Source organism: Drosophila gunungcola (genome assembly GCF_025200985.1).
Source record: "Drosophila gunungcola strain Sukarami chromosome 3L unlocalized genomic scaffold, Dgunungcola_SK_2 000002F, whole genome shotgun sequence".
Classification (NCBI taxonomy): domain Eukaryota; kingdom Metazoa; phylum Arthropoda; class Insecta; order Diptera; family Drosophilidae; genus Drosophila; species Drosophila gunungcola.
Window position 1 is genome coordinate 5,045,144 of NW_026453178.1, and position 15,411 is coordinate 5,060,554.

General features: G+C 36.1%; 1 protein-coding gene across 1 annotated transcript in view; it reads left to right on the top strand.

The window, feature by feature from the left end:
• Window positions 1-15,411, top strand: part of LOC128257804 (receptor-type guanylate cyclase Gyc76C) — a 36,387-nt gene that overhangs the window by 6,266 nt on the left and 14,710 nt on the right. The window contains exon 2 of the mRNA XM_052989003.1: window positions 4,309-4,546. The gene's annotated coding sequence lies outside the window, so the exon portion shown is untranslated. The remainder of the gene's footprint in view (window positions 1-4,308; window positions 4,547-15,411) is intronic.

Here is a 15,411-nt window from a genome sequence, read left to right on the forward strand (position 1 = left end):
TTCGGATTTAACACAAAATTATAAATAAGCAAACGTTTTTTTATTTAGTAACCTATGAAATTTCTCTCATTTTTGAAAAATAGTGTTTTTGATAGCCGATAGCCAAAGGCCAAACTCAAACTATGCACCCATATAGTAAATGTTGACAAAATGAGTTGGTGAAACGGAAACGGGAGTAAATTAATTTTATCCGCATTTCTGTGGGCTTCCAAAAGTTGGGAGTAATTTTATTTGGCCAATGGAAAAGCTTTTTTGCTGCTGCCATTGGGACATGACATGTGTGACAAGTGACAGAGCTGACAAAAGACCATTGAAACACAATCAGAAGTCTTAGTGCCAGAAAGTCTTATTTAAGCCAAATTGGAGCATTTCTTAAGTATATTTTTAAGTTACTGTTAGCTCAATATGTGCAGTAGAGATATAAATACCTTTACTTTTACCACACCTACATTTTTTCTTCGGTTTAAAAAAATATAAATAAAATATTATTATTCAAATGAGCAGTTTTATCTGTGTAGTTATTGTTCTTGTTCAGGATTCCGCATTTGCAATTGTTGGCTAAGTTTCGTAACTTGATTGCGGTAGAACAAAAGTCTAATTTTTCACTGGCTGAGGTTTTGCATTTATAACATGAAAGGCTCAAAAGTTTAGTTTAACCTTTAATGAGTAACTTGTAATCTAATATCTGAAACCCGAATTCTGTTTGACCAAAGTAAATGTACTTAATTTATCTTTATGCGATTGTATGTTGTGTTTTCTCATTATTGACTTAGTCTATTACATAAACGCTGGTTAACATCTTTGTTGACACTTCACTCGAATATCTTATTCCAATTACGCACTGTTTATATAAAATCACACAGCCTAAACGCGCAAATGTGTTAAGATTCCTGGAAATCTGCACATTTTAAACATAAAATTTGACTTGCCCGAAGTTGAATTTACATAATTGTAATCTGCCCTGCCCACAACAAGGTTGCTAATCTATTCGCCGATTTGGGCAACATTGTTGCCCTCCGAATCTTACCTCTGGCCAAGTAGGAAACAATTTAAGGGGCCTTTCAACGCTTTTGTCGTTTAGTACGTTTTGCCAAGGAATTGTTTATGTTTGGGCCCAAAGGCCCGGCACTAAATTATGTTGTTTTAACTTGGCATTAATGCCCCTTTCCGACTTGTTGTTTCTGGGCTCTGCCACAAGACGGTGTCGATTTGACCGGAGGCGTTTCTTCGTATCTACCACCTGTTCCTTCCCCGGAAAGTGTCGATTGCCGGTTCCTGTCTTGTAGTGCTCTCTGCCACTTCCTTTGGATTACACTACGAACCCCCTACATATGCATATATTAAGTTCCTCAATTTGCAATAAGCAACAGATAAGCGAATTTGTATTGGCTGCTTCAACAGTTTTACTTTTTTGAAATAAATTGAAAAATTTTAAAATGATTTAAAGCATAACATGTTTAACATGCGTTTTTTTAAGGTGTTCTTTATGATGTTTAAAAGCCTACATGTTATAACGACTGGTACAAAATTTGGCTTTGAAATATAATTATTATCATGTTTTTTAAAATGTATAATAAATGAAATAAATAAGTTCCCACTTTTTAGGCATTTTAGATGAAAGCAGAAGCTTTCAAGGCTCTAAAGCTTAACTCTTTTCATTTTAAATGAGTTTAGCTAACATTTTTCGTTTTGTTAATACCAAAGCGACCCTCGCTCGCTTTTAAGTTATTTTCCGCGAAAGCAAACAATTCGGCAAGTATGTCCCGTATTCCACCGCCCACTCGTCAATTTGCCTATGGGCTTCGTCTGCCTGCGACACAAGCGGCGAAATAATTTTCCATGAAAATATGCAAGGAACTCGCCCTTATCCGAGTCCGCCTACCTGAGGGGCAGTTTTTCCTGACGACTGATTTTTCCGCTTCTCTTCCCGTGGGTCTTCGTCATTGGCAATATGTGGGCTTGCCTTGAGTCCCAATTTAAGTGTTTTTGTTTAATAAACAAATAAGTAAGTAAAGTAGATTGAAGAAAACGACGCCAGTCAGTCGTTGGAAAGTCCACAAAGGGTTTTCTCCCTCATAGTTTGACTTGTCTTTGTTGTTGCGCTTGTTTGCTTTAATTTTTGGGCGGGGCTCCTTCTATTAGCATTAATCGCCATCGGCAAAAATGCGAGGGAACTGCGACGTGCGAGTCAATATGCATACCTTTTGGGTACTGGCCCTATCCATTTCTCTCTCCTTCCCAAACATCTCCCATAAATTTACGACTCTTGGAGCTTTTAACAACTGTTTGTCCTGCAATTTCCCACAAACGAGAGAGAAAGGAAATTTATTATCATTTTTATGGGCTCTGCGAATACGCTCTCGCCACCAATTTAGGTGGTAATGGAAAACTCGGAAGAGTGAGGAAAATACTTGGAAGAGAATAACCAGCGATACTGGCACAAAAGTTTTTTAATAACTTGGCTTGTACTTCTCAGTTAACTAGAAAAACTAAAAAGCGCCAGTTAGCTTAGCATACTTTTCAGGGTAGGCGCTGCTGTATAAAAGCAATTAACTCTGCTCCACTCGCCGACTTAATTTGTATCTATCTGCAAGCACACTTTGGCGTAGGCGTGTTCCCGCCCACTTGGCTGGCACATGAGCCGCTCGCGAAAATACCAACGACCAGTACCAGCTCAAACTCAATTTGTCACCGAGCTACGGATATGAAATTTTATATGTGGCGGCGGAAGTGAAAAAGGTGTCTCGGTTTGGCTAACACGAATTGATTGTGAAAGTCAAAGGGGTTCATCGCACGGTGGCCACCAGGAGTTGAAGAGCAACAGATTAAACTTTTTTGTTGACACATCCAAAGCTAAAAAAAAGGGGGTAGCTGGAAAAATCTTTTAAATATTCAAGATATTAAATGTTTAAAAGTCAAATTTAAGTCATTATAACTTTAATGTTGCTCTTTTTTTTAAATAAGAGATTGGTTTAAATCTGATTTATTTATTAAAGGGTTCGGCATATTCTAGGCAAACATAAAGACTTATTGTTAGTTAAAATATTTAATAAAAGACTCACTCGTTTTCATATTCACCTTTCAGACAAACACTGAATTTCCTTGAAATATTTTTTTCTATTTTTCGGTTGATTAAATTTCCTCGCCTGGACTTGGCCATTTGGGGGGCATGAAATTAAATCGGTTTTTGACTAAAAGTTGCATTTTTCCGACTCGCTTCTCTCAGCCAATTTTAAAGATATATTTGTATGCTTTTATTTACCATTCGGAATTTAACTTTAATTGGTGGCTCGTTTTGCCGCCTCACAGTTGCACTTAATAATCCTTTAGCTTATCTGTAGTAAGCCCTTCTGCAAGAATGCTGTGTTGGCGTTTTTCTTTAAAACAAAAAGAGTGGAAAATCACTCTTTGCTTTACTTACTGCTTTAAATATTTTTAGCTTATTGCCATGTTGATTCAGGCTAATTTGCTTTCACAGCAAAAAGTCATATAATTGGCAACGTTAGGGATAGTGCGGAGCAGACTATGAAACGAAGCAAAGTATAATTCTGCAGAAGGGAATAATTAAAAGTCTGAAGAATGGTGTCATTCTATGACTAACTTCGTTTTTGTCAAAAATATCACAACGCATTAGGATTGGCCAGTCTTTATGGGCTCAGTAGCAAATGCCTGCCTAACTTTAAAGGGAATGAGAAATGTCAGAAGGAAATGCAGCAACAGCTTGTGCATCGGATAAATTTTAATTGAGGCAGGGAAGTAAAGAAAATAACCTTAATCAACAGCTGTTCAAACTCAGTCTTTCAAACTGATTTTATGGAATACATAAAATATTTTAAATATATTTTGTGCGTGAGTCCGAATTAACAACAATATTTGGATGAAAATGCAAATTAATGTCTACATATTTATTAACCGGTGGAAATAAATTTATGTTTGCATTTACAGGAAATACTTTTCATTTGCATTTAATTTTTTTCTGAATTTAAACGTGTTTTGTTACCCGAAAATTGGATAAGATATACAAAAATAAAGTTATGGTTATTAAGTTATGAAAAAGTTGGAAAACTGTTTAATTTATTAAGGTGATATAAAAGACTTCTGACAAAAGAAATTATGAACAAATTGGTAAACATTATTCGGTTCAACATCTATGGCATTTGAGTAATTGCTGGTGCTTCTTTTTGACCCCCAAATTGAGAATGTAAATTACCTTCATCTCATTTTCCCTTCAATGTTTACACACATCTTTTTTTCATCCATTTTTCATTCATGAGAAAATATTGTAAAATTTATTTGGTATTTTTGCAGCTCCACTTCAATGTAAAAATCAATAATACCATCAACGAAAAGGACTGAAATCGATTTGTAGGACTTTATGATTCAGCCTGACACACGACCCACATATATTCGTCATTAAAATTGACTTCAACAAAAAGTGTAGATACAATAATTGCACAAAACTCATCTTCAAATTCATCGGACCTGTTGTTATAGCAACACCAGCAATTGCAGCACAACATTACAAACTATTCAACAAAAATATCACGTGAGTACACATTCGAATAATATTTAATGAATAAATAGTTGTCTGGTAAAAAGGATGTTGAGAAATTTTATTTTTAATGCAGCAATAAAGCGTTACGAACGTTTTTTTTCCAGAGGAAGGTTTTTTGCAAAGCTGTAATTTTCCTGCACTAATTTGCATAATCAAAGGTCCAAAATAAAGTACGTGGGTCCAAATTAATGGAAAATAATCGTTTATATTAAAAAATAAGTTAAGCTGGTAATTTGTTCATCAGGTTGAAAACTACTTTTTCCAATAAATATTCTTTTTACTTCCATTTAATTTTTATTGCAATTTACACAATTTGTGTTAATTGCTTATTTAAACACAGATAAAAAACAAACATAGGCAAAATTTGTGCAATGAACACAATTCGACTTTCTTATACAATACTCACACGTGAGTATATATCGCAGATATGTGTATCCATGTTGGTATATAAGTATCGACGTACTTTTTTTCTCGATTTTGAACGACAAAGTCTGATTCAGCGCGGCTGTCCAAACTCGCTCGAATTTTTGCTGCTTTCCACTCAGCTTCGTAGAGCCAAAAGCTTTTTGGCAATTTAGTTTAAAAACTTGGTTCGATATGCAAATAAGAAACTATTGGCTATTTTATGGTTACAACGATGTTTGTATTTTATAGTTCCTAGAAAATTACAAAAGTGAGAGCCAAGAAAGTTTGCTGAACTAACTTGTTGCTAACTCAATTAAAAGCCGAATGGAATTAAATGATCGTGGTAATACATGACTTGTAAATACACCAGAATGAAATTAAGTTACTGCTCTTCAACATGATTTTTAAGTTTCTAATTATTGAAACTTTCTGAGCCAATGCCAGAATCTTAGATCTTTTCTATCACAACTCGAGCTAAATAACCTTCAACCGCTTCCTTCTGTAAACTTTAGTTTATTAGCAATTTTTACACTAATTTACACATTTTGTTCTCAGTTCGTTTTCATTTATTTTCTCACAGCCATACCTCGTATGATGGCATATAATATTTGTACGCTCGCGCCATTTAGCGACACTCAACCACAAATCCACTCATCCACTCGCACATGGAGACAGAGCAATATGCTGACATGGAGAACTACACATTTTATTATGCACGATAAATTAATGATAATTTAAAGATAACTTTTATATAAACAATAAACTTTGTTCTCTCTGAATTTGCGTTAGCTAAAAATAGAATCCGAGCAGTTACAAAGAATCGCGATTAGTAATATGATATGCCGGTTGGTCGGGGCTCCATGCACACACTCGAATCTGTAAACATTTGTACATATGTATATATCGAAACATTATTATGAAAACAGGAAAAAATTTCGTTGTTTATTCATTAGGCACGGCGGCATGTGTGGGGGATAGAGCTTGAAATTCAAAGTTTAAGCTGATAAAACCAAAGGTGTTGGCAGACCTTCAGCTCTGGATTTACTCTATGCAAACATTCAAATCTGTGAAATCTATAAATAGCCGCGACCTTTTATTCAACATCTAAGTATTTTCAGCTTGTTCTGACATCTGGTCAATATTTAAATTGTGGCTTGTAGTCGTAGACTATTTTATTTTTTTTAACTCGCTAGAAGTTTTCTATTTATAGTTATACTTTTTTTTCAGACAGTAAACCGGTTAGTAAAATTAAAGATATAAATATTATAATACCCGAAATTCTATTAGTGCAATGCTAAAATGAATCTTTTTGTTGCTTTAACCAATTTTATTGAGTTTGGTTGCCATGTTGATAAAGAACATTGCATTTTAACTTGGATTTTACACAACATAATCTTCAATTTCCAATTAACTTCCCCTTTTTATTTTTAATCAAAAGCCCGAATGAAATAGAGCTTTAAAATGTGAATAGGAAGTTGCACTCGAAACTTTTGTTCCTCTTATCTTTTATCTTTTCACTTTCATCGTAATGCGGAAGTCATCCAAGGGCACCCAATTTCCATACAACCGGCAGCCGTTCAAGTTTAACAAAAAATCGTTGAAAAAATAACAAAAACACATGAAAAAAATAACAAACAAAAGTCATTCTCTATATCGTCTACCGTTTCGATTCGGCTAATTCTTCTACCTCTTTGCCGATTAGTTCAACAAAAATACCAAAAACTCTTGAAATGTATACAAGCTTTAACTGTCATTATTCATGGAGCCAAAGCCGAAAACAAAACAAAAGCGTAAGGAGAATAAATTTGTTAAGCGGCAATTAAACGTCAATGGCAACACTTGAAATACGATTCAAAGACGATGGATCGTTATTTTTTGTTTAGGCTTTATAGAGCCGCCCGAGTGGTCTTATAACTGACATTTTCAAGTGATTATATTGTTCAATTCGATTTCGTTTCGCCCTCAGTCAATTATTTGTTTTGTTTGTCGACAAAATCATTTGGTTATCTCGAGTTCTTATCAAGTGTTTCGTTTTTACTTACGTATGTGGGTATATGACAAGTTATTCCTTCTCCTTCCAATAATTTACGTGAGTGTTCGCCGAAATTGTGATATGCGATAGCTTTTTGATCGGGAGTCGAAGGCGCCGGGTAATTAGCTTAAATGAATGAAGAACACAGAAAAGCCGTGCCGAGTCCATCAATCAATGGAATAAAGGTGACGACTTGGCTGCTCCGGAAAAAATGTTGAAGACTTAACCTAACTGGCTTTGATTGGTGGCGGGGGTCACAAGTTCAATGGGGCCTATCAGTCAATGGGTAACTGGAGTCGAGCCGCAATTAAATTAGCACAAGAAAACTCAATTGTGAGTAGGGTGGGTTACAAAAATCGTTTCTCCGGCGAAGGCCTATATTACTGGGGCTAAAAATATATTAATTGAACGTAAAGACATTTAAATTATATTTAGAAAAGATTTCAAAGATTTAAAAGAGCAACGAGATTGCAGAAAATATAAAATATAATTATGAAATAAACATATTTTCTATCTGGAAATTGCTAATTATAATACAATAAAAATTTATTGTATGCTTTGTTTTATTTAATTGTCTCATAAAAGATTAAAAAAGGTATTAATATAAACCAAGTCTTGCAAAAAAAAGTCTTGCAGGTTTTTCTGTTGAAACAACTTAAAATGTTCACCATAGAATAAACTAAACTCCGCATGTTTTTTTAAGACAAAAGAGTGCCACTTAAAAAATAATCCAGCGCCATTAGAAAAGCCGCATCAAATCCAATTTGATTGGCCGTCATCATCGGTTAATTTGAGTAAATGCCAATTAATTGAATCAGGCAGAAAAGAAAACCGAAGACAAAACAACCACATCTAGTTTGGTCAGGTAGCTGGAGTCATCAATAGGAACTAGCAGCTGAAAAAATATAATAGAAAACCATTTATCATGTGGTGTCAAATTTGAGGTTTGCTTTTGCTTTTGTTTTTTTCTATTTCAGTTTTTGTTTGAGGTTTGAAGTTTTGGCATTGCTATCTTGTGACCTGGAAGTCAATGGCTATCGGTGGATTGAGAGGCTTTGAAGACCTGGGCACAAGAGGCACAAGAGGCGCCGCCAGTTGGGCTGGGCACGTTTTGAGATGTGCCCCTTTTCTCGGCTATTTTTTTTTATGCCGATAGCAATCTTGGAAGACCGACCTTAACTGTTTAATTAATGCGTTTTCGCTTTCTACTTTTTTGGTTGTCGCGTGGCCAGACAATGACTAATCAGAAAATAGAAATAGGTCTTTGTCTTCCCCCGCCTTTCAGCTTGTTGTAGTCTTCGTTTATTTTGTGTTTTTTTGTTTTTTTTTTGTATTTTTTGCCCGGCAATTCTTCTTGGGGGGTTAATTGAGAGAGACCGCCTGCCTTGAGTTTGGTTCGGTTGAGTTGGGTTGAGTAAACAAATTGCATTAATTTGTGTCTTATTATTTAATAACAAAATAAATAGACAACGGCCGACAACGAATTGATAGAGTGCTGTAGTGGTATGTATTTAGCACTTTGTTGGCGCCGGTTGCCGACCAATTATTCTAATTCCAATCAATTAGGAATCAAATGAAATGCATGCCGCCAAACCAGGACAAACATTCTTTTGTGTTTTCTCCTTAAATCCTCTAAGCTCCACTTTTTTTCAGCACATATTTAACCCCATTAATCGATTTCCTCTTTTTAGTTTGGGTTTTCTGTTGGGGAAGGTTTTCTGCAAATGCTGAATTTGCAAGGTCCTTAAACGGGGTTTAAGGGCAGCTTATGGATTACATTCGAGTACATTTTAATTTCGATTTTTCAGACTATACAAAAATTTAAAAAATCGTTTGCAAATGTTCCCCTAAAGTTCTGCACATATGACCCTGAAGGACTCAAAAAAGATTTTCTAGTTAAATTCACTCGATATATTCCGCGTAAATTGTGGTTTGGTGGATTGCCAAGTGGTGATTATACGTATTTAATTTCCGCACATTTGTACGAGAATTTTAATTTCGTATGGCTTTCAATTAAAACGAGTATAAGGCTTTATATCTAAATTATTGGAAAAAAACCACATAAATCACTTTCACAAATCCTCCCATTATTTAACACAATCAATGTCATACTTACTCTGCACCTTTTTTTTCTTTGCATTTTCCCCACCTTACTTTTCTGCAAAACCAATTTGCTGTTCATTTATCGAAATATTTTCATTTGAAGTTCGAATGGGATTTTCATACGCAGTCGACTTAACTGTTGCTCGATAATTATTATTCGGGCAAACCATAAAACCATAAATTCTGAATTTATAAATGTGCACACGTGTGTAGGTGACAGAATGTGGGGAATTAAGGTGTAGTAAGGAATCGATTTTGCAGAGCCCAAAAAGAGGAAAAAATAGGAATATAAGGGAAATAGCGAGAAAACTCGCTTGCCTTGCATTATAATGATTATGTTTATTGGAATCGAAGACGCTCAAGAGACGATTTTTATCGCCGAGCTCTTGCTTGATTGTATGCTGTGTTGTGTATACTATTAATATAATTTTATGTGCAAAAATATTCCAATCAACTGGAGGGCAGGAGGGAGGCAGCTGTGTGCCTGCCTGTGTTATCAGCCAACACCCCAAAATAAAACGAATAAAACCTGAGTCGAGATAATGCCGCGACTGGAGTGAGTACTGCTTGGTCGAGTATTGTATAGTCCATCAAATGTGGGCTACGAATCTTTTTTTAGTCGGCCTTCCCAGCAAAAGCTTTGGTATGTGTAGAAACTAAACTTATTAATAAAACATCTAGCCATATCAGCTGTGACTTTTAAGTTTCCAATCTTGCGTTCGTTTTGGGATCTTTGGCTTTATGCAGTGTGGATATCGTGGTGCTTGGAGTTTAGTTCAGAACAAGTCGTCGCTGCCATTTGCTGTTTGCATATCGCTTTGCCATTAATCGCTGCTGTTGTTGCTGTTTGCTTAAAAAAAAAAAACAAAAACAACAAGAACAAATAGCATGGTGTACAACAACAAATTTTATTTTTAGCTTGGAGTATTTATAAATGGCCTTGGCGTTCAGCTCAGGGCCCCAGAGGAGACATATATATATACATATATATATAAAGAGAGAGTAAGAGTGAAAAATATGGAGAATCACATAGTCTGCCACGATCGTCCCGGTTTTACTTTATTTTTTTTCAAGACTTGTGTTTCGGCACGCGTTATTTTGGCTTATATTTTTGTTGTTGCTCGTCAGCTACTTGTACTTGTACTTGGAAGCACTCTGAAACGCCTTTTAAAATTTGGCTGTAACTTTGAAAATATTCACCGTATCGATATGAAATTTTCAAATATATGTACAGTAACAAAAAAGAATAAAATTTTTTAAAATTCTAACTGTATATAACCCCTTAAGTCTACCTACTTTCCCATTGAACAAAAGTTTCTTCGCTCGTGGTTCTATTAAGTGCAAATCTGTTTTACTGACTGTCAGCTTCCTTCAATATGCTACCGATTCAATCCTTGGGATTTTCTCTTCATAAATCCTTTAAAACTTTTGCCCTTAGCTGGGCTCAACATTCAATCAACCATCTTGACAGCTGTAACTTGAGTAATTTACTACTCAATTCATAGTTACCCTTGGCTCTTATCGCTTTGACAAGAACTTTCGCTTTACATAACGACTTAATGGCCGAAAACGGAACAATAATATTAATAAACAGACGTTTCCTCACAAGTACTCAAGAAATTATTACGTATACGCCACATTGCACACGGCTTAAGTTGGGGGGCGGGGGGTTAAAGATTTGAAATTAGTTTCGGTGTGTTTGGCGGACTTGGAATGCTGACTCTCGCCAGAGAGCCGAGAATGAACTGGGCTGGAGTGAGCCATATAACTGGCCACTATAGTTAATAAAAATAATAATAATAATACCAGTTAAACCACTTTGCGTGCAATGGCAGACACAGAGGCAGCAGCCGCTGCAGCACCAGCAGCAGCAACTTGCATGGAACTTGTTAAATTGTTAAACCCATCAAGACAACCCAGCCCCAAGTAGTCGGAGCCAGTTCATCCAGCCAGCCAGGGAGCCAAGTAAGCCAGCCAGATAGCGAGGCAACCAGGCAGCCACCCCGTCACCCAAACAAACGCAAACTGGACAAGATGGCAAGGACAGCTGAGGAGCAAGTGCCAAGCACACTCCTCAAAATGTCTCATAGATGTTATAAAACAACAATTTTAAATTTCTAAAAACACAAGAGAACGCTCCCAAGCAATGTATTTCGCAAAATTCGTAGCAGCATATGGGGATTTTCAGGAAAAAGTCGGACCATTCTACAAACCCTGTAGATATACAGAAAATAAGAAATTACAAAAAGGACATCCAGATTCGCAGACCTTTGTGAGTTTTTGAAATATAGTAAATTATAGAATATATATATTTGAAAAATTTACTTTTACTTTAATATCAATAAAGTATATAAAACAGATTTAATATTGTCAGGTAAAAATGTTTTCATCTGAATAATTGCAATCGAAGATATTATGGAAATATTTCTTAAATATTTTAAGAAACAATACTAATTTATAAATCAACGTCTATTGCTTAAAATCTTCTGACAATGAAATGTTTAAGTGCATCCATCCAGATGCGAAGCTTCGACGACGAGGCCACGGCGCGACGCATTGGCTGGCAAATGCTGTTGAGAGCCTGCGAAGGCATCATCGATGAAATAGAAAACATTTCTAATGGGCTGAATAGCAAAAAGGAAGAGATGCGTTGAAACTGGACAATCTTGATAGACGAACTTTCTGCTCGCATTGATTAGCTCTGGAGAGATCCAATTCAGCCAGAATATTAGTTGGGGACCCTGTGCATTTGTGGTCAGGCTGAGTCCATTATATTATGCACTTAAAAAATTTAATAAATATTGGTTTTTTTTCAATTTTTCCAAATCAAGTATAAAATTATGTATTAAACTTTTATACCAGAATATATTAGGTGTTAAGAAAATTTATTTTTGTATAAGTTATATAAAAATACATTTATTTGTCAACAATTTGCTTTGTGAATATAGTCCTAAAAGTTTAAAATTTAACATTTTTGTTATCAAACTGGGGATGCTTAACATCACTACTTAAATCAATTTTGTGCCGTTCAAGCAATTTAAATTTTTCACTTTGATTTGCAGACTCTGAAGAATCCCAAGAACTCATGGCCAAAAGGCATTGTAGATTTCTATTTGCCGACTAAGCAACTGAATGGATTTTCCTCTGCGACTATTTTTGGGTACAACGGAAATTCTGTTTCCTGTTACCACTTAACCCTTTTTTAGGAGAAAAAGAGCATGATGATGGAGGATTCGCTCCCAACCAGAGATGTGTTTTGAGTGTCCGTTTGACTTTGCCTCTCGTTCCTGAAACTCGGCTTGATTTGAGTTGTTGTGCCTTTTTTTTTTGCTGTTGTATTTTGTGCCTTTTGGCGGCCGTTGCACATGTGGCGCGTATTCAAGTATTTCCCCACGGTCTATTTTTAGAAAATCCAGTTTTTTTGGCAGCACCAAGACTACGGCAGCTCCCAAGTCTGCTTTGCATGACAACCCGCGAGGAAGCGAGAGGATCCGAGCGGAGATTGAGATGGCGATACCGACCTGCAGCACTGATTGCAAGCTTCTCCTTCACTCATAACTTCACCGTACCACCGCTCATAAATGTTTCGCCACTGATTGTTGTCAGCTGAGCTGAGTTCAGCTAAATTTTTGGCAACGGCCTCAAAAGTCACTGCGAGCCCTTCACTTTCACACAACCCAAATTGGTTGCTTGGACTCGCTTCCCAAAAATGGTTAGGACCAGTCGTTACCCCTGTCCTATCCTTACAGTGGGTCTCTCTCCATACACTTGAAAAATTCTGCACAATAATTTTGATAAAAAAAATATTTTAAAACAATAAAATTCAATAATTTTAAAACGTATCGAGCTTAGTTGAAAATGATGTAAAAAGTGTTTTCTTCATTAAAAAGTTCCTCATTATTCAGGGGCCAAAAAGCCGATTTCTCTGAACATAAAAGACAATTTTCGGAACTATAAAAGACAGCTGCATCATGTTTGATTAAAATTTATTGGATGGTAGACCTCATATTAATTAACCATAGTTTGGATGGTAGAGACATTTCAATTCAATATCAGCCTACACACCAAAATCCAAAGATTTCTAAGGACTTTCTAAACCAATTCAAAGTCTTAAATCTTCTATAAAATTTGATGTAATTTATGCTCCATATTTTGTTTTAAGTGCACTCGTATCTTTCTCTTTCTGTCTTTGTTTGGGCTGTGGCTTGCTTGTTAAATGCCAAAGCTGCCGTCATGGGTTGTCTCCTTTTACGGCTCGCAAAACGGCGCCTCATATCAGGGAGGAGTTAAGGAAAGGAGACTGCAGAGCGGACGGAGTTTGAGTTGGAGCTGCGGCTAAGGCCATGGCATTGCATGCCAAGCCATCCTACAGCAGCCCCTGTCCCCACATCCCGACCTCATCATCGTCAACAACGCTTTTGGTCTCTTTGAAAGTGAAATTTCAGTTTGCAACACATGTGCTGACAATGCTTGCACCATATTCTGGTCCTCATCATAGCGCTCATCCGAGCTGCAACAATTTGTTGGTGAGGCAAGAATGGAAAAAGAAAAGATTGGTACTTAATTAAAAAAAAACAAGGAATTCAAAAAAAATACACATTTTCTTTTTTTTATAAAAATATTCTGTAAATAGGTGTTTTATATTTTCGTTGGGGAATCCCACAATATTTGGCAACACCATACCATCTACCTCGTCAAAGAACATTTGGTCAATAAGGCAGTGGGCAGCAGGTAATTCATAGTTGGGTCCTTCAAATTTCAAATTTCTTCCTTTTTTGATGGCCAAATTGAAGTTTTTGCATCATTTGTTTTTTTTGTCTGGTTGCTTCCCATGAAATTGTTGTTGTTAAGGAGTTCCGTTTCATTTTATTCAACAAATTGTATGCTGGTTGAATTTGGCTATTGATGCCTGATTTCAATTCGAAGCACGGATTGTGATTGCTCAGCACCGGAGAGGAAGGTGGCAAGAGTTTGCAAAAATAAGAAGGAGAAACTTTTGCCACTGTTGAACATTTCGTTTTTGTTGGTATTTGATTGTAAAGGGCCAGAGATTGATAAGCTGCCATTGATACTGCACTTTAAGAAAAACCAGACCAAAGCAAAATAATCCAATTAAAGCCTTTTGAGCAGCTGAGAAACAGTATCTCGTAACAATGTATTAAAAAACTTATCAGAATATTTGTTTGCTTAGATTTTAATTGGCAACCTCAACTTAATTTATGTTTATGGAGTTTTGTGATAGCTAGAGGTTTTTTTTTTTAATAGCCAAATAAAATTTTCCATGTACATATTGTATTCTAAATATTATCCTTTGTGTGACCTCTCCCCTGTCTGTTGATTTTTAGTCCTACCCAATCAGCAATCAGCTCGCCTGACAAGAACTGTCGGGTTACCCCATCGCTGCTCCCTGAAACGACAATCCTCTGTTTTGCAGCACGGAGTGTCCTTGCGGCTATGGAGCACCTATAAGCCAAGATGGCCACTCATTTGTCATTTCCTGTCAAACGGTTTCGTTCAGTTCATACCCGATCCAACGCTCCACTTTCACTCACTCAGTGAAGCATAAACTTTGAAGGCTTCTCCGTCATTTCTCATTAGCGAAATGCCTTATTTCCCCCACTTCTAATTAGAAATTTCTCTCACACATTCTCTTTCTCACATCTTAGAGGACGATGAAATCAAATTGCACATTAGAGCCCAATAATCTAACTAATGGTGGGCCAGTTAAGGCCCAACAGACCCTACTCACTCCCATTTATAGCGGCCTTTGAACCCTTTTCCAAGGCCCTCCACGTGTGGGTGTTGTGTGTGTGGTGAGATAATGTTTCATTGTGCGAAGGGTTCTGTTGGTGTGCCCTTTTGTGGGGTTAACTTGTTGATGATTGATAGTACCAAAAGGATTTAAATGGGCTGTCTCTGTGTGTGTGGGGTAATGTCCTTGAACTGATTGTCAGCGAGGCAAATAACAGATACTCACAAATCGAAAATAAATAGAATCTCGCAAGGGAATTAAAAATTGTTAAAAGGCTTAATTTAATATTGTATGCATCTGTTCTTTGGTTTTTTGTTGTGAATGGTCAGACTTGCCTCTGAATGAATTGTTTATTGTCTTTCTTGAACTAAACTCGAATTTACTTGAGAATCTGAAAACGAAAATACGTAAATACAATTTTAACAGAATTTTTCGCATGTTAAATTGAAAAAAGGCTTGTAAAATTGAAAAAAGGAATTTATTATTCTTATTATTTTATTATTTCCCAAAAATATACCTGAAGGTGAAAACTAAAATGTAATTCAAAGAACGAGAAAATCGTTT